Below are 21,533 nucleotides of genomic sequence, written 5' to 3'. Positions count from 1 at the left end.
GGAAAAAAGTGGAGTGTTGGAAGCAACAGTAAACCTGCCGGACCCATTGGGTGGGTAGCTTGCCTTTGGATATATGCATATTTTTTCTAAAGAGTGCTTTAGGAATAATAAAGGTTGCTAAATTTCCTACTCCTTTCCTTTGCAAGTTGGACCTGGGCTGAAGGATCCATATTTTTCTCTCTCCTCTAGAAATAGATACAATGTTCACGTTTGCTTTGAATCCTCCAGATTGTCCAGAGTATGAAGAGGAAAACATATTTGATGTAGAGAACACCCCCCTTCCTTGAGCATTAATTTGGGTGACCCTCTCCCCCCCCCCATGTCTTCAGTCAAGCCTAAGAGCAGGGTCAGGAGAAAAATGAGCAGACCGGAACAAGCATAAGTTCCATATTGAGATGCTTTGGAGATGCGAAAAAGTGACGGTTTCCTTCCATCTCGCCCCACCACGTTCTCCAAGCACATTGATGTCAGAATTTATTGTTTAGGGGTACAGTACATAAGCGACTTGTAGAGTTTGAAAACATTTTAAAGGAGGGTAATTTCAGGGAAGAAATCGAGGGCACCGTTAACGTTTTCTCCTCGTGTTGGGGGGGGGATGTGGAGAAGACAGCGCGTCTCCTTTGCTGCCTTTTCCTGCTAGATCTCTCCGTCCCAATTCTAATTACACATTTATTTACTCCCTCCCTGCCCCGCTGCAAGGACGCGGTGCCCCTCCACGGCGGGGACATCCAGATGTGACTGGTCTTCCAGGGACCAGTGCTGGCCAGAAATAGGGAAACAGATGAGCCTTTCGGGAGGCTCTCCAGGCCAAGTCCAGGGGACAGCGACCCACCCTAGTCCTTAAAACTATCATTCTCTCAGGATTTTCCATGCTGGACTTGAGCTGTGGCTCGCGAAGTTCCTAGGGCGCCCACTCCGAAGCTCATATTTCTTAGGCGAAAGGGCACTGGAGCTAAGGGAAGGCTCTTTGGAAGGCACCAGCCTGCGCCGTGTTGTCCCTTCCCTTCGCCTTCGTGCAAGCAGCCTCTCTGGTGGGGGATTCTCCCAGGACTGGGGCCAGCGCCAATCAGGTGGCTCGGTACCTGCCCCCAGCCACGGCCACCTGGAGGGGCGATGAGGTTCTCCGCTCCGTGCGGGGCCAGTGCTCGGAGCGCGGGGGAACGCAGAGGAGCCTCACGTGGGCAGCCCCAGGCCCGGGCGCTCGGAAGGACGCGCGCAAACCCGGTGCCAGCCGAACGCGGGAGCGGCCGCCGGAGCGAAGCTGCTCAGCTGCGGTAACGGGTTAGGGCGCTCCTCGAGCCGGCGTTCCCCGAAGCAAGAAAAGGAGGGAGGGAGCGGAGCAGGGGTTGGGCCGGGGACTCCTCGGGCCGCCGGCCTCCAAGCGGGGAAGTGCCGGGCCGGGGCGTACTTCCGAGGGCGCCTTAGCACCGAGGGCACTGAGCCCCGGGGCCGCCTTTCCCTCACGCCCCTATCTTGACCGTGGCCGAGCCGGGCCGGGTCTGGGTCAGCGCTCGGCTCTCCGGCTCCGTAGCAGGAGCCGCGCGCTCCGAGGGGGTGGGGGTGGACGTCTCCGGCCTCGTGGCCAGGCCGCGGGTCGCGCTGTCCCCGCCTCGGGGCCGGACTTGCCGGGCCCCTGTCCCCGCCTGCGCCGCTGCCGCCCGCTCCTGCTCCGCGAGCGCCTTCCCCTGGCCGGAGCGCACACGGACGCGGCTGCTGCGCCCCGGCGCCCACGATCGCCCGGGAGCATGCGGCGGCCCGGGCCCGCGACGCTGCACACTCGGCGGGACCGCCCGGCGCGCGTGAGTGAGCGGGGCCCGGGGCTGAGCGCCGCGGCGGGCGGGTGCGGGGCGAGCGGGCAGCGGCACCGCACCGTCGGTCTGTGCGTCCAGGGGCCTCCGAGCGCGCGGGCGCCTCTGCGCCAGCCTTGCAACCTGGGCGCGGTTTGCTGGGGATTTTGCTGAAGTTTGACCACAGAAGGAGGGCGGAGGTGCGTTCGCGGCGCGGGGTCGCCATCTCCGCCGCGACGTCCGGGTTCAAGGCAGCCGGGGCCGACGTCTGCCTGAGGGACCGAGACACCGGACTCACCCGGGCCGCTGTCCGCTTGCTCCTGAGGCCGGAGCCGGCGTCGCGCACCCCTATCCCCAGGGCCGTGCGCCGCGGGCTTGGCTGGGGGCGCCGGGCCACGTCGAAGCTTCGCTCAGCGGCCCGGAGGAGGGTTTGGCCCCAATAGAGCAGGGTTGAGCGGAAAACAGTGTCGGGCTAAGCGCCGCGTTCTGCTGCTCCCGTCCCCTTCACCCCGGCTGGCTGGGGTGGCCCGGGGAGGGTGCCCAGAGCGGCGCTCCGGAGACCTCCTGCCTGGGTGGCTTGCTCCGGTCTCTGCGGTGCCTAAGGCAGCCAGGGAGGGCAGGGGTGGAGATCTGTCTTCTCTGTCGGTGCCCTTGGGCTACATACACCACCCGTGCTTTTCTGTCACGCTTGGCCATTCATTTTCTCTGGGTGGAATTGTGGGGCCCTGGAAGTTTGCTCTTTCTAGCAAGTTTGACGCGGCGAGAGGGGGGTGGGGGGCAGGCAGCCCCCCTCCCCCCGCAGTCAGTGGAGGCACTTTCTCCCGTTCTTTCCAGTCTGCCCAGCCCCGGACCCTCTTCCAGCCCGGGGCCACACTCATGGCCTGCCTGGAGGACCTGGGTTGGAGCTGGGGGTTCTCACCCGCAAAGCTGGGGGTCCAGCGTAACTGGCAGGGGTTGACGTCTACGCGGTCAGATCTCTGTGCCCTGTCGGGTCCTTCGGTGGCTGAGCCAGACCCACGTTTTATACCGCGTGAGAGACAAACAATGGGGGGGGGAGCTTCAGGTCTGTCAAGTGTACTTTGCCACAGATTCGCTGGGATTTGGAGTCTTTCTGGAGCGGGGTGGGGCAGAGGGTGGAAGACAGCGTCCTTTCTGTACTCCTGAAGTACTTGGGAGTACATGCAGTTCTTGCCTCTTCCTTTAGGCTGACAGAGGTGGATCAAGGGGAAGAAAGAGCAAAGGTGTATTCTCTGAGAGCGACGATAATTTCTCAGACCTCTCTCCAGAGGTTCCAGCTGTAGTGCCTGCGAGGATCTAAACCAGCATATAGAGATGGGGGTCCAGTCAGCATCCAGGGTGGATCAGTTGGGGTGTTAGGCAAATCAGCAGCACTCTCCTCAAAGTCTCCCCCCTGCCCCATGAGGAGCTTGGCCATGATTTCTGCCACCTGGGGCATGAAATGAGTGAGGACCATGTATGAGTGAGAAAAACCTCTGAAGTCCTGTGTGGTGGAGGCAGTGTGTCTGTGTCACATGCATAGATAGAAACCCTAGAGGTGGGCATCCCTGGCATTCTTGCCAGAACTAGAAATTTGCGTTTAGTGACCTTATCAAATTGCTCAGGAAAAGCTGAATGGGCTCCAGTGCTGATGAGAGCAAGTCCCTCATACTTTGCTCAAGGATCTCTGTTTTGTCTTCAGCGGGCCCATCTGTAATTGGAAATGAGCTCTGCTTAGTCCAGAGAGGCTTCGGGCTGAGTGCAGACATCCTCTGGCAACAAGGGAGCCTGTCCTGGCCCAGGAACTGCCCACCCTCACCCAGAGGCCCAGGGTGGGATTGTAGTGATGTCTCCCGATGACTTTGGAAGGAGGCTGGAGTGGATCGGAGCCGAACTTGGGAACCTTCTGGGCGGCCTCTTAACAGAATGGCCCTGGCTGGGCCAGTCCAGGTCTTGTCAATTGTGAAAAGTGCCCCGAGGTTTAGAATCCGGCCTGATGATCATTAACACTAATGAAAACTGCTGCTACTTATTAAGTGTCCCTTCTCTGTGCTAGACAAGGCTTTGCAAAATCAATATGATTATCCCTGTATTTCACGTGAGGAGACTGAGTTGGGGAGAGGTTAAATAACTTGCTAAGAGCATCAAGCTAGTCAGTGGCAGAGTTGCTGTGTGAAGCCAGGTCTCCCAGTTCCAAAGGTGGTGCTCCTACCGCAGTGCTAGTCTCTTCCTGTTAAGAACAGATGCATGTGTGGAAGCTGGACATCCAGAGCCATCGTGAATAAACACTGGTATTTGTAGGTCCAAGAGATGTTGTGATCCCGTTAGACTTTAGGGAAAGTGCTAGCCTGGTAAAAAACTGCATGCTCTTCATTCCCTCCAGGACTCAGGGGTTTAATTATACACAAAGGATTGGTTCTTTAATATGTAAAGTGCAAACTGCAATTTACCTTTTTGATAAGCTGCTGATGAAGTCCTAGAAAAACAGTCCCTTTCGTACGTTGCTCTTGGAAGAGTAAATGGGTACAATGACTTTGGAGGATGTTTTAGAAACATCTCCTAAAATTAGAAGTGTCCATGCCATCAGACCCAGTGATTCCATTTTTAGGAATTGAGCTTGCCCTTATATTGGCCCATGGGCACAAAGACAGATGCACAGTATAGCATCATTTGAGCTACGAAAGAATAATTTACGTGCTCATCCAAGACGGACTTGTTAAATATCTTGTGGTACCTCCCAGGTAGTTGAATACGGTCCTATTCATTCATAAAACAAAACAAAAAAAAAAAAAAAGAAAGAAAAAAAACTTAGGAAATTTCTCTATAACTGATAGGGAATGATTTCTAAGATACATGGCTAGGTGGAAAAAATGCATAGAGGATTTATAATATGCTAATGCCTCTGTTATGAAAGAGGAGTCAGAGAATTCCAAGATATGTGCTCGTATGTACATAATTATATACAAAAACCCTAGTAAGATCTGTTGCCTTCAGGGAGCGTGGACCAAGAAACCCTTCTGTACCTTTCAATTTTGAACCCTATGAATACATTAACTATTACAAATATCCTCTTTCCTTGTCCTGTGCCTGATAGTTTCCCTTGAGCTCTTCTCCAGCTGAACAGTGGGGTGACAGCCCCGCTCTCAGGTTGCTTGAGGGGTTCCATTTTGCTCTGGGCCGTTCACAATTCTTTTAAGTATGCAGGTCGTGCTTGGACAGCTGGAGGGAGAGGTGCCTTTAGACACCCTTCTGAGCGGGGCGGGCAAGATATAACCCTCTAGCCTTGAAAACAATATGAAGAGATAGAAACCATCCTTCTCTTTATTGCCCTAATACTCCCCGGTCCCCGAGACACTGCGGGTACCTGAGCGGCCTTAGGGAAGGGAACAGGAGGAACAGTGTGGCTGCAACGACGGTGAGGGCAGTAGGTCTATTTCTGGTGTTACAGTTAGGCTTCAGAAAGGAGAGGAAGAGAGATGCACTTGAAAGAAAAGTTTTGAAAATTATTCTGGGGTCTAGGGCCGGATTGTCCCGGAAGAGGAAGGAAGGTTATTGATTCAGCTGTGGTGGCATCAGTGTGCCCCGGAACTCCCCCTTGGGTGCCTCCCATCAACACAGGTGGCCGGCTCAGCAGCGTGCCCCCCCTCCCCCCCCCCCCGCCAAGAATTCCCTTCTGCCGATCATCACCCACCCTGGAAGCTTCTAGATGCATGAAGGGCGTGGGGGGCAAGACTTCCAGCACTGTTATGTGGGAAAACTTCCTTAGGAGCTAAGTTCCAGCTACTCTGCCTACATCATCTCATTTAACCTCCCGATCAGGTACGTGTGAGAGCGCAGGATCTTTGCCATCAAGCAGCACCTTTCTGCTCTTCCTCCGATGACTTTCCTCCCGGGCACAGTGACCTGCAGCAGTGGTGCAGGAGCATCACAGGTGCTCAGAGACTGGAGCTTGGGTCTAACAGCATGTGGCTGAGCATTACACACTTTGAAGGATGAGCTGGACTCTTTGTAGCCTGGGGAGGTTTGTACAAGGCACAGTTCAGGGACAAAGCCGTCAGCATTCTTGGGTTGGATTTCCAGCTTTCCTGCCTCTCTCTCTGAAGCGTGTGCCTTAGGGCTGGGTCCCGTGGCCCGTGAGTGTGATCTTCTGCAGGGACAGAGTGGGGAAAGGGAGGGATTATCTCTGCTTTGCTGCAGATGCTAGTGGCATCGAGATGCTCGGGAGACCCTGTGTTGTTCCCAAGGAAGAAGCTGGGCAGGGTGGCCCCCGAGGCCCAGGTCTGTGCTGGGGGTCTGTCTGCTGTTTGGCAAAACCAGTCTGAGAGCCAGGGGCCTGGCTCACAGCAAAACTTTCTCCTCCCACGCAGCTCACTGGCTAGGGCTCACCTCTGACTCCCATTCCACTTCAAAAGGTAACAGCTTGAATTTTTGCCCGAATGAATTCTAGAGCAAGGGCAGCTGCTTCTCCTATATCCTGCTATGGCTCATGGGGGTGAGAGCTAGAAGCTGGACGGGGCTCTCAGTGAAGGCTGCTAGAACCTCACCACGAGAGGGAAAGCCAGATGCCCCAACTATTTAGGAAAAAAAAGTCACCTTATGACACACAAAAGTGGTGTTTACGTAGCATAGTGAAAGAGTAGTGGATGATCAGTCTAACACACTTCAGTTTGGAAAATGAGTATCATTCCAGGCACTGGGAAGACAGAAAGATGAGCAAGGTGTGGTCCCTGGGCTTGAGCTGCCCACGGGCAGTGGGGGAGGACCATTCACATCAGCAGCTGGACCCTGCAGAATAAAGAAATAAGTGCTAAGTAGAGCTGCAAATGACATGCGGTCGGTCATATGCAGTGGGGCTAAAGTGAACCTGGGGCTGGCCCCTGTAATCCCGGCAGACTGTTAAGGTCTTTCTGGAGGAGGTGATTTTTGAGCTGGGCCTTGAAGGTTAAGTGCAACTTTGATAGACAAGCTCAGGAGAAAGGGCTGAAGAGACCAAGAGAATGGGTTTCGATAGACTATGGACCGCTTACAGATACATTAATATCAGTAATGCCATTATTTACTCAAATTCTGCCACAGACATAATACATGGCATTTTCAGGTGCTTACAGAGTAAAACTGTTTAGATCCCCATAAGATAGACAATCACTATGATTTTTTTTTTTTTTGGTGGTAAAATCAACAGGGCTTGGTGATGGATAGATGGTAGAAGTGATTCCCCCGAGCGCAAGACTATAAAACTATATTATGTTTACATCAGATTTATTTTACTTATTAAAATAACAATGGATGGTAGCTTACCTATGTGAAATTGACATTTCTGTTGTATGCAACCACTGCATGACCATGAGCTTCCCAGTGGAGAGTCAGCAGAGCACTAGGAATGGGGATTCAAGTTCTGCCCCACCGTTTTGTTCGTCTGTTTATTCACTCATGGATTCACTCGTTCACTTATTCCTATATGCAAAAAAGATGATCCATGTGCCTGAGCCAAGTGCTGGCCTAGCTGGGGAGAGAGAGAGAGAAAAGAGAGAGCCATGGTCCCTGAAGCCTCCAGGAGCTGGCAGTACATGGGAGAGATCACAGGAGAAGGTGATCAATGCCATAGTAAAAATAGCTATGAAGGACTGTGGGAAACCATAATATGTGCTCAGTAAATGCTGGTTGCTAAAACGAATAAGCAACCTGATAAACAGTACCAGATACCATCAAGAGAACAAATTAGAGGGCTAAAAATATTTCTTTGGATTTGGCCAGTGGGTCTCAAACACTTGCTGATGTTGTGAAACCCATGGAAATTGTGGTGTTTTCTGGAGAATACCATAACATTTTGAAATGGCTGAATATATAATTTTGAACTAAATCAGAGAACATCTTCCGCTAGATTCTACCACAGACATAAAATAGTGGACACCAAGTTTTGAGAAAGAAAACTTTATGAAACAAAAGCTTTAAATCAAGGATAAGTCTGTCAGCTAATTTTTTTTTCTATGAATTGGGGAAAAACTGCCAAGATTCTATTTTAGTGCAGGAAACCCTCGGTCCAGCTGGTAGAACACCAGGGATCCACAGGCACACAGTTTTGGCAGTTTGAAGGTTGTTGATGACTTTAGCAAGGGCAATTTCGGGAGAATAATGAGGCCAGAAGCTAGATAGAATTGGGTCGCGTTTTCATGATGTCAAGCAAGTATTTATTGAGTGTCACGGGGGCTACAGTGTGGAGGGGAAACCAGAACCGTCAAAGCCCCAGCCTTCATGGAGTTTGAAGTCATTTGGGGAGACAAATTTGTCACAGAGTGTCAAGTGACACTTATAAGAGCAATAAAGTAGAGGCCATGGCATGATAAGGGCATTTAATAGGAGGTCCGGGCCACTCAGGGAGGACCGGGAAGTCCTCAGAAATGTCCTTTTTCTCAGAAAATGATGGTTCATCCGTCCTTTCATCCTCAGAAAATGATGGTTCAGCTGGGACCTGGAGACTGAGTAGGAGCGGAGGAGGTGAGGGGAGTTTGGGAGCTGAGAAAGGATAGTCCAGGAATGGGGGAGGGTCATGGCTAAAGGAGGCATGGCAATTTGAGGTTCCCAAGGCCAGTGGACTGGGGTGCAGAGAGGGAGAGGGAGAAACATGTGAGATGAGCAGGAGAGGCAGGAGGGAGTTTTATAAGCCACAGTAGGGACTCTGATGTTGATTCTAAAGCAACAGGTAATCACTGAAGTACTTAAGCAGGAGGGTGACACAGCCAGATCTCCCATTTCAGAAGGATCACAGTGACCATAGAGTGTGGACAGTAGATTTGAGGTGGCCAAGGGAAGATCCAGGGATCTATCGGGAGATGGTTGTTTATGCTGGGACATTTATTGTGGGGTAGAAAGAAGTAAAATGGACAGGACATGATGGTTTGGATGTGAGAGGTGAGAGGGAAGTACTGGGGATGAGCCCTAGGGTTGCCAGCTTTGTAGCAGTGGATGGAGGTACCATTGCCCAAGACAGGAAATAGTCAAACGTCATAAGTTCAATCTCAGCATGCTGTACTTGAGGAGCCTTTGAACCATCTGAGTGCAGAGGTCAAGAAGCCAGGGGAGGAAAGCCAGGAGGGGGAAATGTCATGAAAGCCAAGGGCAGAGTGTTTCCTGAATAGGAGAAGAGAAAGCATAGAGGCTGCTGAAAAGTCCATGACAATGAGGACCAGTAAACGTCCATTGGCTTCAGAAACGCACAGATCACAGGTGATTTAAACAAGAGCGTCAGGGATGTGATGGGCAAAAGTCAGACTGTAGTTGGTGGAGGACCAAGTGGACACTGACTGTATAAGTGAACATTCCAGAGGTTTGGCTGTGATAGTTGAAGAGATGGGTGGTTTTGTTCTGTTTTAATGGGAGACAGTTGAGCACCTTCAAATGTCAATGGGAAAGACCCATTCGAATGGAAAAGTAATAGGTTCAAGGAAGAATAATTCATAATGTGAGGTTCCTAAGAACATGGGTGGACCCCCTCAAATGTGCAGGTGGAGGGATAGCCCTTAGGATGGAGAGGGGCCATTCTTTGGGACAACTGGACAGAAGGAGGGTAGAATGAGGGCAGCTGTGAGTTTGTATGAGGTGGTAGAGGATGAGAATATTGCTGTCTGATGCAGAGAAGGAAGGGTGGCTAGTGGGGAGAGAGGTTGGGGGAAGAAGTTTATTTTAGAAGGGAGTGATGAGGACAGTGAAGAGACAGAGTGAAGAAAATAGAGATGACACTGTTGGAGCATTTATTAGCTGTGTGACATCGAGCCATTTTCTTACCTGTAAAAGGGCAATAATCACCATGATGCTGATTCCATGGAGTTGTGCCTGGCATGTAGAAAGTGATCAACAAGTGTATGCTGTTGTTTGAACTTTTATTCTCACCATCAGTGGCTAGGACAGTGCCGAACACATCATTGGTTTTAGTATGAAATTGTCATCAATAGTCCCAGGTATTCAGTACCTAAAAATCAGATAGACGTCTCTCCATACGCCACTTGTCCCCCTTCCCGTCTGTGAAGCACCTGTCTCTTTCTTCTCTAAGCAGTTGGAAGCTTTTTTGCTACTTAATGCTGAGGGATTTATTTGTATGTGGTCCTTAGCGAGTGCAGATTCTATTAGGAGAGTTAAGCATATGGGCAGGGCACTGGGCCAGGGTGAAGAGAGAAGAGGTTCAATTAATTCAAGAGCCCGGTCTCCTCTGACCTCGTTGATCTACAGAGGACAGGGCATCTATGGAAGTCACGCCTTCATTTCTTTTATAACATCTGGTGAAGCCAACTTTGAACTAGGCCTGCACCCTGGGCTGAGATACAGAGATGAACAGGAATGGTTCCTGCCCTTGTGATATTAATTCGACCAGATAAATGTTGTAATGACAGCATCATGTGCTGGGGAGCTCAGAAGACAGAGTCCCTAGATGTGTCCAGACTAGGCAGGGAAGGCTTCCCAGAGGAGGTAGTGTTTGAGCTGGAACGTGAAGTTTAACATCTTTGTAGACCAGAAGGGAAATAGACAGGGAGGGAATATCTTTGCCGACAAGAAAGGAAGTCTTCTGGGCCTTTGAGTCACAGTTAGGCCCAGGAGCCTCCGGAGATCGTGGGGGGAATGGAACCTGCATTTGGTCCAGTAATGTCAGAACAGGAAATATCAGGTGATGGGGATGAGGTGAGACCCCGGACGGCAGGCTGGCGTTCTGCCTCCTGGCCTAAGGACCTGGAATTGAACCTGCAGGAGATGTAGAACCACTGTAGATTTTTGGACAGCGGCAGAGTCATTGGTCAGGAGGCAGTGGTCATAGTCTAGGCAAGGCTTGACTCGAGGACAATTTCAGTGATATGGGTCCAAGGTAGGGTCATGCTAGCAGATGAGTGAAATGAAACGAAAAGCCACTGGCATTACGGAAGTCGTGGAAATACGAGGCTGGGGTGTTAGAGAGGCCATCTGTGTATATTGAAACTTTCTAGGATGATGGCAGAATGTCAGATGAAAGGGAAACAATTGCTAGAGTCCTCAATGAGTGAAGGAGAGGCAGTGATGGGGTAAAGGTTAGAGTAAAGAATAATCAGATATCATGGACCTCAGAGGAATAAGGATACTTGCAAAGTAACAGAAATGAAAAATCTAGACTCTAATTTTGGAAAACAGAAGAGACTCCTGAAAAGATTGAACTGTTGCTTATTTCCAAGGGGAAGTGGCCACCACAAAACAGGTGGAATGTAATTCCAAGCTCTTGGGTCACTGAGTACCACTGGAGGACACCAGACAGCATTACAGATGGGTGTCCACAGGTTCAAGACCTCAGAAATCGGCTGAGTCCTCATGATGACTGCACGATCCAAGATGTCCTTCGTGGAGTCTCTTTCCCAAACCTCTCAGAGAATCATTTCTAACCTCTTTGCTGAGGTCTTGCTGATCCCAGGCATGTCTCTCACTGAGGCAAAGGAGTTAAACCAATAGCACCATTCATCTTAGGGGACTGATAGTTCAGCACCAGGCTTCTCCTGGCAGATGGGTTTCATTGCCAACTCTCTTCTCTGTTGGGCAAACTCTGTACCCAGTGATGTGCTGGGCACATTGGAGGAATCAGAAAAAATACCAGACATGGTCCATGCCCTCAAAAATCTCATAGTCTAAATAGAAAAGCCAGACTGGCACACCGGGAACAGTTAAGAGGCAGTAAATGCCTTGTCTGCTTTATTAAGGGGTAGGTGGCTGGGTACAGACAGGCGTATTGCACCTGTCTGGTCAAGAGTTGAGAGTGTTGGAAAAGAGAGAGTAAGGAATCCAAAAAGACCTTCAGATTTTTGACTGGGGGAAGGAGGCCTGGGGAGCGGTGGTGCCATTCTGAGAGACAGGATGTACAACGGGGGAGAGACTTGGAGGGGTGGTGAAGAGCCTGGACTTGAGAGTGGAGAGTTTGTAGCCTTATTTAGGTGGAGGTAGATGTGGAATTTAGCTGCCCTTGTTGATGTGAGTGTACTGAGTGTCAGTGTTTTAACAAAGGGGAAAAAGGTAATAAGGAGGCAAATAAAGACAATGGTAATAGAAGGATGGAGAAGGGATAGATCCTCAAAACATTTAAGGGATGAAGTGGTTAAGATTTGGTGGTTGAGTGGATTTGAGGGGAGAGCTGGAGAGAGGAGACTGGAATGACTCACAAGTTACTGGGCTCAGGGACTAGGTGGATGGTGGTACCATTAATTAGGAGGAGGAATGCAGGAGGAAAAGCACTTTGGTGGGGGAAAGAGCAGGTAAAATGATGAGGTCTGTTTGAGACCGTTCGAATTAAAGACTCCTGTGGGAGAGCTAAGGATGCAGTGGCTAGGAGCCACTTGGTGGTGCAAGTCAGAAACCCAGGAGAGTTCAACCTAGTAACATAGCTCTGGGAATTGTCCGTGGACAGGTGAGGGCCTAAGGCAGGCATGGAAGGCAGGGATGGAACCTCAGGAAAGACTGCATGTTTATGAGGGGAGTGGTCTAGAGGGGACAGTCTACGAGGGAATAGTCAGGGTGGCCTGCGTTGAACCAGAGAGGCAGTATTACGAGTGGTTGATGATGGTTCCTGTAGCTTCTTGTTCCCTTTCTGTCTCAGAGAACATGCCGATCCGCTCTGGGAGAGAATTCTTATTTGGATTTCAGAGCTTTCCTCAATCAGATCATCTCCCCAAATGCTTCCCTACCGGCGGACACAGGCTAACTCCATCTTCTGGATTCTTTAGAATCTAAATCAAAATATTTTACTACAATATTTGAGGAGAAAAAGCTGCAGTTTCTTGGAAACAAGCTTTTAGTGGTTTAAGAGAAGAACAACAGAAAGAGGAAACAAGCTAATGCCCCCCTCCCACCCTGTCAGCCTTTCCCTCTGCACCATCTGCATGTCTGCTCAGGCTCTCCCCCGCCTCACACTTTCCCTCGCTTGGTGAGTTTGAGTAAGTGTGAAGGGCACAGAGATTCGGGGTCTCCATAGACAATAGAAATAGTTCCTTCTTGCCCCTTTCCTCTCTTCACCTCATAAGCCACCGCCTTGGAGTTCCTGGTCTTCTGGACATCCATCCCATCCAACCCTCCCCCCAGGACTAACGTTAAGGAGGTATGACTTGCTAGGGCCATGCAGGTTGTCACGGTGTTAATATGCTTTCTTCTCAGATGGCAAGTGGCCACTTCGTGGGGTTCCTTGAGTGCCCCACCTCTGGGGTTGCTCTAGCCCCTCCCTTAGGACACCCAGACTCCCCCCGAGTCCAGCCACCAAAGGGATAATGCCCAGCACGGCAGGCACCGCCTCTTGCCGGCTCCCATGCTGTGGTGGGCATCAGTTCTGACTAGTCCCCATGTGCCCTGCCAGTTGTTCCAGAGTTTTCGCGACCCCCCTTCACTATCTCTCTGTTTTGCCATCCAGCTCTATCTGGAGGCTCACTGTGTGTCAGACACCGAGCCGGGTGCTGGAGATAAAATGGTGGACAAGGCAGATGAGGTCTCTCCCTGGCTTCGTGGGACCTGCAGTCTTGAGCAGGATCTCTCAGTCGAATCCCTGTGGACAGGCCTTTGCGGTGGGAGGCTGTTCTGTGTCTTGTTCTGCCTTCAGTGGTGTCCCTGGCTTCTACGCACTAGATGCTAGTGAGCAGCACCCTCCCCCAGCTGCGACAGCCAAAGATATATGCAGACATTGCCCAGTGTCCCCTCTGGGGGACAAAATACCCCCACCCGCACGGAGAGAATATAAAGTATTCTCAAACAACTGATCACAAAAATAAAAATACGATTACTAAATATAAAGTTGCTCTTAAAAAAAGAAAAAGTGAGCATGTACCATCCCAGAGAATGAAAGGAGACTTATTTTAGGTTCAGTTCTGAAGCAAGGCTTCCTGGGTGAAGTAGCCCTAAAGCAGATGCCTGTGGGACGAGAAGGAGCCGGTCACATGAGGAAAGACGGACTGAACATTCCTGGCAAGAGACGATCCTGACACCAGAAAGGGCCTTGGCTATTTGAAGATCAGAAAGAGGGCTCGTTGGCTGGGGACGAGGGACCAAAGGGAGAAGCAGTACAAGCTGAGACTAGAAAAGTAGGTAGGGCTAGGTTTATGTAGGGCCTCGTAAACAGTGCTGTTTTAAGAGTAAGCCAAATATCTGTGCCATGTTGTAAGAAGGAAAGAGACATGCACAGATTGATGTGTGAGGCAGGTCGTCTGTCTGCTAAGTGGCAGCCAGTTGGGAAAGAACTAAATGGGCCAGGAGACTGAGGGTAGCCTAGAGCTTGGCGGTGGGGACAGGGAGATGCAGATGGATTTGAGGTTTGCCCCCCTCATTCATGATGTCTCACATACTATGGTCATACCCAAGGGTTGGCAGTATGGGTACTGGTCATACCCAAGGGTTTGGTCATACCCAAGGGTTGGCCGTACTGGTCATACCCAAGGGTTTTTGGTCATACCCAAGGGTTGGCAGCACTGGTACTAGGACCACCTTTACCTTCTTCAGTAACATTTATTGGGTGCCCACTGTCTGCCCAAGAAGTGTTGTGGAGGGGAGCTAATCCGGCCTGGGAGAGGGGGAGGGTCAGGAAAAACTGGAGGAAGGGACACCTCAACCGAGTGATCAAAAAATCAGTTCCCAGCACAGTTCTCCAGTGCTGTGGAGGAGAATGGGCATGCCAGGCCTAGCACAACCGAGCAGAGACCCAGAGCGTGCACACAGCACGGCAGGGCAGAGACAGGTGGGAGAGGAGGCTGGAGGGACTGGCACGGGCCAGACCATGACAGCAAATGCAACCTTTGGGTCTCAAGGGGCAAATGACAGGTGAACACAGGAGCGGATGGAGGTGTGGTCTCGTCTCCTGCAGGGCATCCCCTCCCCTCTTGCTACCAGAGGGTCCTTTCAAAGCCTAGAAGTGCTGAAGGCCTCTGTGTGTTCCCCTCCTCTTGTGTGTCCCCCGAGGTTCCACACAATGCTCCTGGGTGTCCTCATCCCCCTCCACCTCTGGGCACCAAGGGACAAGCACTTTCCCGGACTGCCACCCTCCACCCTGCCTTACTCGCGCTGCTCCCTAAATCCTGAACGGAAATCCGAAACAGAGAGAACCCTCGATGGTTCTCACAGTGAAAGCAATTCATACCAATTGAACTGTTTCAAATAAGGAGGGATTTCTCCAGCAAACCAGCAGCCACATAAAATGATGTAGAAACATTTTACATGAAAAGATATTCATGATCTATTGCTAAATTATAAAATGGCATGAATCTGAGACCCCAGTGAGCATGTGTGTGTGTGCACGCGCACGTGGGTATGTGTGTGGGGGGGTGGGGGTGGGGTGACAAAGTGTTACCAGCGCTTATCTCCCAGTGGATGGAGTCACAGGATTTTAACTTACCTATTTTTAAAATTTACTAATACGCAGTTAGGACTTTCATGATGAGACACAACGTACAAAGCTGCTCTAGGGGTCTGGTTGGCAGTGTTCCCAAGAGTCATTGACCTCTAGCTGGTGACCCTGACTGCTCTTTGGAGACAGTATCTTTCTCCAGGAGGACTGCAAGCAAGACGAATTCATTAAGTGCTTTCAGTCCTGAAGATGACAGGAGCCAGGAAGGCATAAAGTCTTGTTACTACACAGCCAGCCGACAGCCCAGCCGGTAGCCTTGATGTCTGTGTGTTTATTTATTAACAGGACTTTATGTATCCATCCTCTGCAAGCTCCAGGAGCTTCCCAGCTGACTTTGATACAGATCATATTCTCAAAATGGTGCAGCCCATCAGTCAGAATAAAGACAGGGCTGGCTCATGAGAGGATTAAAACCAAAAGCACACCGTCCTAGGAAGCAAAATAAACCCGAAAGGATATTGACGGGGGTCGGTGAGGTGTTAGGAGAACAGAGTATGGGAGGAATGTGCTAGATTCTCGGGTCACTTTCTTTAATGTAACAGTTATCAAATACGTTTTCCGTGCCAAGCACGGAGTCTGTTACTATATACACTTTCCCCCCTTTAAACTTCAGGACAATTCTTCCAACAGTCCCTGTTTGGAACTGTTGAAATAGGCTCAGAGGGAATAAATAACTAGTTAATGACAGCTTAGGTTTTAACATAGCTGGTTTTTTTTTTTTTTTCACTGAACCCCACCCCAGCCTACACCTCCCTGCTCGACGGATACTGCTTAAAGGCAGGGAATTTTAAGTTTGGAAAATGTCCCATTGACTTTGGCTTAGAAGTTACTTAGCATTGAGTAGATGCCAAATGCTCTTGTTGGATGGATGGATGGATGGATGGATGGATGGATGGATGGATGGATGGATGAACAAAAGAGAGAATGATTTTTGAAAGGCCGTATAATCACATAAAGACAGAGAGACGTAATCGCTTTAGAAACCTATGGCATAGATAGTTGCTACAAATGAATGTGGCCAGGATTCAGTAGTACTTTCTGTTGCTTCCCTAAGAGTTATGAGAAATGGCTGTAATGGGAGTAAACCTCAGGAGAGTCATTTATCGAGGGCTGGAGAGAACTGGGATCATGCTGGGCACGTGGGACAGGCAGGGCTGTCACAGTTGGGGGGAGGAGAGGTGCTAGCCTGGTCGAGTTCCCTTGGACGAAGCTAGATGTTTGCACATTGGTTACCAAGGTCCTCCTGTGACCTAGCACTTTGCCGGCCCCTGATCTATTCTCATGGACCGAGGAGCAAGGAGGCCCAAACAGCGAGCCTTCCTGGGCTATTTGTGAGAGAAATGCTTTATTTTATTTTATTTTTTCAAGGTTGTAGCAAACGGACAGCCTTCCCTGGGCTCACATGAAGAGCTGTTCTTCTCCACGTGTGCTGCTCAGGGATTGGTTATTGGCTCAGCAAGGAGAGATTGAGGAGGAAAGCTGTGATTCACCTCTCTTCTCTCCTTATTCATTTTCGTTGCTGTGCAGAGAAAAAGCTCACATATTCCTTGTTCCGGCTCTGCATTCGGCAGCCAGCAAAGGAGTGAAGGCCAAGGTGTCCACACTGCTGTGGGGGCCGAGAAGAGAAATGCTTTGGGCAACATGTTGGTCTTTATCTTCCAGGAGCTCAGTTTCCTTGAAAAGAGAATACACAGCGCCTCTAAGATTCCAGAGCAATGCCACTGAATTACGAAAATCTGAGAGCGAAGGGGCTACAGGACACAGGGCTGGCTAGTTTCTACTTCTGAGAAACGAGGCCATTGGGATGGATTCTGCTTTTTTCCTCTTCTTCTGCTCTAAGAACGTGCGATTCTCCAGTCCAAGCCTGATAAGGTTAATCAACGAAGACCCGTAGGCACTGACTTCTTAGGGAGAGCAGAGACCTGCATCTCAGCCCCAGAGGAGATCTCTGGTTGTAGGCTGGGGCAAGTCCCATTTTACAGATGTGGAAACTGAGAGCCAGACCAACCCCTTCTCCTACCCTCCCCCAAAAGGCAGGGGAGTCCCAGTGCATGGACCTCTGCAAAGGATGCAAGACAGCTGCCTTCCCTTGACTGAGAAGAGGTGCTTTCACAAAGGCCTCAGGCAGGTGTGCGGAGGAGTCTGCATTCCTCTCTCTCTGAGCCTCACTCAGACTTTGCCTCTGGTGCTTCCTCGCCAGCCCCATCCAGTTTGGGTTGGGGAACCACTTTGAAAAATTATTTCTAAAAGATCACACACACGTGCACACACACACACACACACACACACACGCTGAGTGAGCTCTTTGTATTTTATATTGGAAATCATAAATGGCTCTCAGGCTAAATGAAACCTGAACCAATCAAACAACTTTCCCAGGGGCTCAAAAGAAACAAGATTCACAGAACTGGCTGGCAGTATGGCAGAAAATAGAGCTGATGGAGAGATGCCCATGTGGGTGTGGGGTGACCTTGACAAGGGAGACACAAAGCAGTATTTTTATCTGCCTTTCTTTCCTTAGGACACTGATGCTGTCCCACGCGCCAGCAACAGGCTCTGTTTCATCTCCTGACACCGGGGCAGAAGGGATGGGGAAGGCAGCAAAGCAAAGAGTATACCCATTGGAGGAGTAGGGAGACCAAGCCATAGATGCAGACTGTGCCCTGTATAGAGTCATATGGATAGGCTTTGGGGTTCCCCACATAGAAACAGTTTGCCCAGACTCTGATTCAGAGCTCCAGCGCTCAAATTCTAGAATCTCGAGGATTTCCTATCACTTTTCCTTTCCTTTTATTTCTCTTTGGTCATTCCTCTGTGGGAGGTGAGGTATGGGCCTTGGGTACTCTAAGGTAACCAACTTGCCCAAGATGCTCCCAGTTTTAGCGCTGAAGCTCTCACATCCAGGAAGCCCTCTCAGTCGTGGGCAAACCAAGACAGGTGATTACGCTGAAAGCATGTCATTGCTTCAGGGGAAACTCCTGGGGTGGGGAGAGTGTTTCCCCAGCTCCCTTCTGGAGGGGGTCTCACCTGGCAATCGTCCATGCCAGCTGTGAAGCAAATCACTTGACCTCTCTGTGCCTCAGTGGCCTTATCTGTAAAATGGGGATAATGATAACCTCTGCCTCAAGAGGTTGCTATGTGAAATTATAGATATCATATTGATTTTAAAACAGTGCCTGTCTCATAGTAAGTGTTCAGCAAATGTTAGCTACAGTCATCATTCTGCCAGTGTCTGCCTGTTAATAAATAGATCTCAGAGATGATGAGATGCCTTCTTAGAGTTCATCTCTGTGTCCCCAAATTTATTTATTTATTTCCTTTTATCTTTTTAAAGATTTATGTATTTATCAGAGAGAGAGAGAGAGAGAGAGAGCACGCACAAGCAGGGGGAACGGCAGGCAGAGGGAGAATCAGTCTCCCTGCTGAGCAAGGAGTCTGATGCAGGACTCCAACCCAGGACCCCAGGATCACGACCTGAGCCGAAGGCAGACGCTTAAATGACTGAGTCACTCAGGAGTCCCTCAGTATCCCCAAATTTAAATGCACTTTCCCACTGTGGCAACTCCTTCTGTGTCCCCCGCCCCCTCCCACCTCTCCCCCCGACCATGGGGACGGCTGCAGCTGGTGGAGGCTGTTTCGATCGGGCCTTGGAGTGGATGCTGCTCTACTTCTCTGCCTGGTGCCAGGGGAGGTGGGGTGTGATATCTCGGTGCAGTCACCCTCAGACCTGACCGTGCACACCCATCACCGGGGGATCTTGTTAAATCTTGTTCAGTGTGGATTCTGATTCATCAGGCCCGAGATCCTGCATCTGTCACGAGCTCAGGGGTGAAGCTGCTGGCCCGGGCCCCGCGCCGTGAGAGCAAGGCCACGCTGTGTGTCAGCCTGGGTGAGGCGAGCAAAAGCCTGTGGAATTCATGCCCATGAGAAGTTCCTATGATTAGAGCATTAGTACGCTGGGGTGGGCGGGGGGGCGGAGTTGCTTAGATGAGCTCAGCGCGTGTGAGAGGAGAGCCCCTCGCGAGTGGGGAAGCCAGCAGGGCGCCCAACCCCCAAGCGGGTGTGCACATCTGTAGGGACGAGTAGTCGCAGGTAGTTAAAGCACTGGTTAAGGAAATGCGCGTTGGGAATCATTTTTTGCTTACTTTAAATACCAGAGCTGGTTCAACACTTAGAGCTTTAATCCTCTCGTTCTCACTTGTGTCCCTGGATTTGCTGTCTGGAACGGTAGACAAAGGGGTGTGGTGCCCCACCCGTGCCCAGAAGTCACACGTGGAGATTGTGGCCGGCTGGAGGGTGACTGTGGAAAGTGACTTCAGAACTGCCTGAAGAGCCCCAAGGCCCCATACGAAGCCGGGCCTCCAGTCCCCCAGCCGACAAGCCCCCGCATGACATTCCTTGCGGGGGGCGGCGGGGGGGGAGGGTGGAGGCGCTAATACTTCCTTAGCCACCTAGACCCTGACCTGTACGAGCCACCTGGCCCTTAGGCCTCCCATTGCGATGGATGGACCCAAGTCTCCCAAATAATCTGAGTACCCCCGAGAGCATGACTGGTGCGCCCTCACATCTGAGACACGGTTATTCCTTTTTCACAGCCTTGCACAGAGTCCTCTGTGCCGTCCGCTCTCTCGGCAGTTTTCCCTCAGACACTCAGACACCCGTGGCGGGCACCAAGATGATGTTACGGTCCAGTGCGGGGAATCTGGTCTCTGCTCTCCGGCCTGCACTGATTCACGGGGAGCCTTCCCAGGAGATGTAGGAGACATGCTGCTGGCCCTCCAGTTCTGCCTCCTGCCGCCTGGATTCCCTTAGGCCAGGCTTGCGCCAATCTGAAAAATAGCTTTATGCTAATGTGCACTAAAAGCACTCTGCAGACCCGGGTGCCCTGGGAAGAGGTTCGGGGACTCAGTATTGCCAGCTCCCTGCCTCCCTCCCGCACCCCTCTCCCCACGCCCGCTGTCAGCATCCACGCACTTCTAATCTCCCCCATGTCTGCCCAGTGTACTACACATTTGTATCTGTCACTTCGGATCCCCCTGCATGGCTGCTCCCGGCCAACTGGGCTTTCTCCTTTCTTCCCAGAATGTTCCCGGAGGACAGCCCAGCCCCGGATAAAGGCTTTCACTTTCCTTTGTTTCTCTGACTTGGCAAACCCCCACCCACCCCTTGCCTAGTACAAGTACCTTACAGAGCCTGCCCAGCCGCCCCGCCCCTTGCCCCTGCCTGCAGCTGTTGGGAATGCAGCCTCCTGTTTCGGGGTGGGGGGGGTGGGGGGGGTGGGGGGGGGTGGGGGGGGTGGGTGTTAGGCAAAAGTAGGGGAGGTTCCAAACACGGCTTCCCTCCCACTTCACTCTCTGAAGGAGCGAATGGTGTTCTGAGGTGCCTCCCAGAACGAGCAGAGTGAGGTCTCAGAATTTATGATGTCCCCCCAACTCCTACAGCTACGATGGACTCCAGAAATTTTTTGTGTGTTTTTAATTGTGGTGAAAGACATAACATAACCTTCACTCTCCTAATCATTGTTGAGTACGCAGTTCAGTAGGGTTCAGCGTATTCACATCGGTGTGCAACCGATCTCTAGATTTTTCTCATCTGGCAGCACTTATATTCTATACCCACTCAACACCAAGTCGCCTCCTCCCTTCCCCCAGCCCTCGGCAACCACCTTTCTACTTTTTATGATTTTTGACTACTGTTAGATCCTTACATGAATGGAATCATGCAGTATCTGCCCTTTTGCAGCTGGCTTATTTCACTTTGCATAATGTCCTCGAGGTTCATCCATGTTGTGGTATGTGAAACTTTTCCTTTTTTTAAGGCTGCATAATATTCCAGTGCGTGTGCATGCGTGCATGCACACACTGCTTGTTCTTTATTCATTCATCTGCCCACGGACATTTGGGCTGCTTCCTCCATTTTTTTAACCCCTTAATTTGCAACTAGTCACCCACATAGAGTGACTTGTCTGAGACCACACAGCCGTTCAGATGTGCGTTTGCTCAGGATTTTATGTTGTCTCCCGGGTCCCGGCATCAGCATGTGGGGGGCTCTGGTCCAACCTGGGTGTACAAGGGCAGGCCCTCCAAGGATCCGACAGGCCACAGAGGCACGTGATGACATGCAGCCAGGTCTTGATGTCTGCATGCCTGTGAGAACACCCAGGTTTGGCTTTGGTATGGTCAGATGCTCTGTGTGTATGGATGCTGGATTTTTTTTAAATCAAATGATGCAACTATTACTAATTTGTTTAGGTATGCAAATGATATTGTGTTATAGGTTTTAAAAAGAGCTACTCTTAAAAATGCATACCACAATGTTTATGAAATTAAACGTATGGGATCTAGGATATGCTTCAAAATAATCAGTGG

The 21,533-nt window shown here is 50.8% G+C and overlaps 1 protein-coding gene across 2 annotated transcripts in view; it reads left to right on the top strand.

The window, feature by feature from the left end:
• Positions 1-1,044: 1,044 nt before the first annotated feature.
• Positions 1,045-21,533, top strand: part of FAM163A (family with sequence similarity 163 member A) — a 71,337-nt gene continuing 50,848 nt past the window's right edge. The window contains exon 1 of one of the 2 annotated variants that reach the window (XM_027612644.2): positions 1,045-1,274. The gene's annotated coding sequence lies outside the window, so the exon portion shown is untranslated. Of the gene's footprint in view, positions 1,275-1,681; positions 1,800-21,533 lie in introns of those variants that run through there. The other variant, XM_027612645.2, reaches the window with a different exon arrangement.

The sequence above is a fragment of the Zalophus californianus genome, chromosome 10 (genome assembly GCF_009762305.2).
Source record: "Zalophus californianus isolate mZalCal1 chromosome 10, mZalCal1.pri.v2, whole genome shotgun sequence".
Taxonomy (NCBI): Eukaryota; Metazoa; Chordata; class Mammalia; order Carnivora; family Otariidae; genus Zalophus; species Zalophus californianus.
The sequence above is the reverse complement of the archived record's forward strand: the minus strand, read 5'-3'. Positions and strand labels throughout refer to the sequence as shown.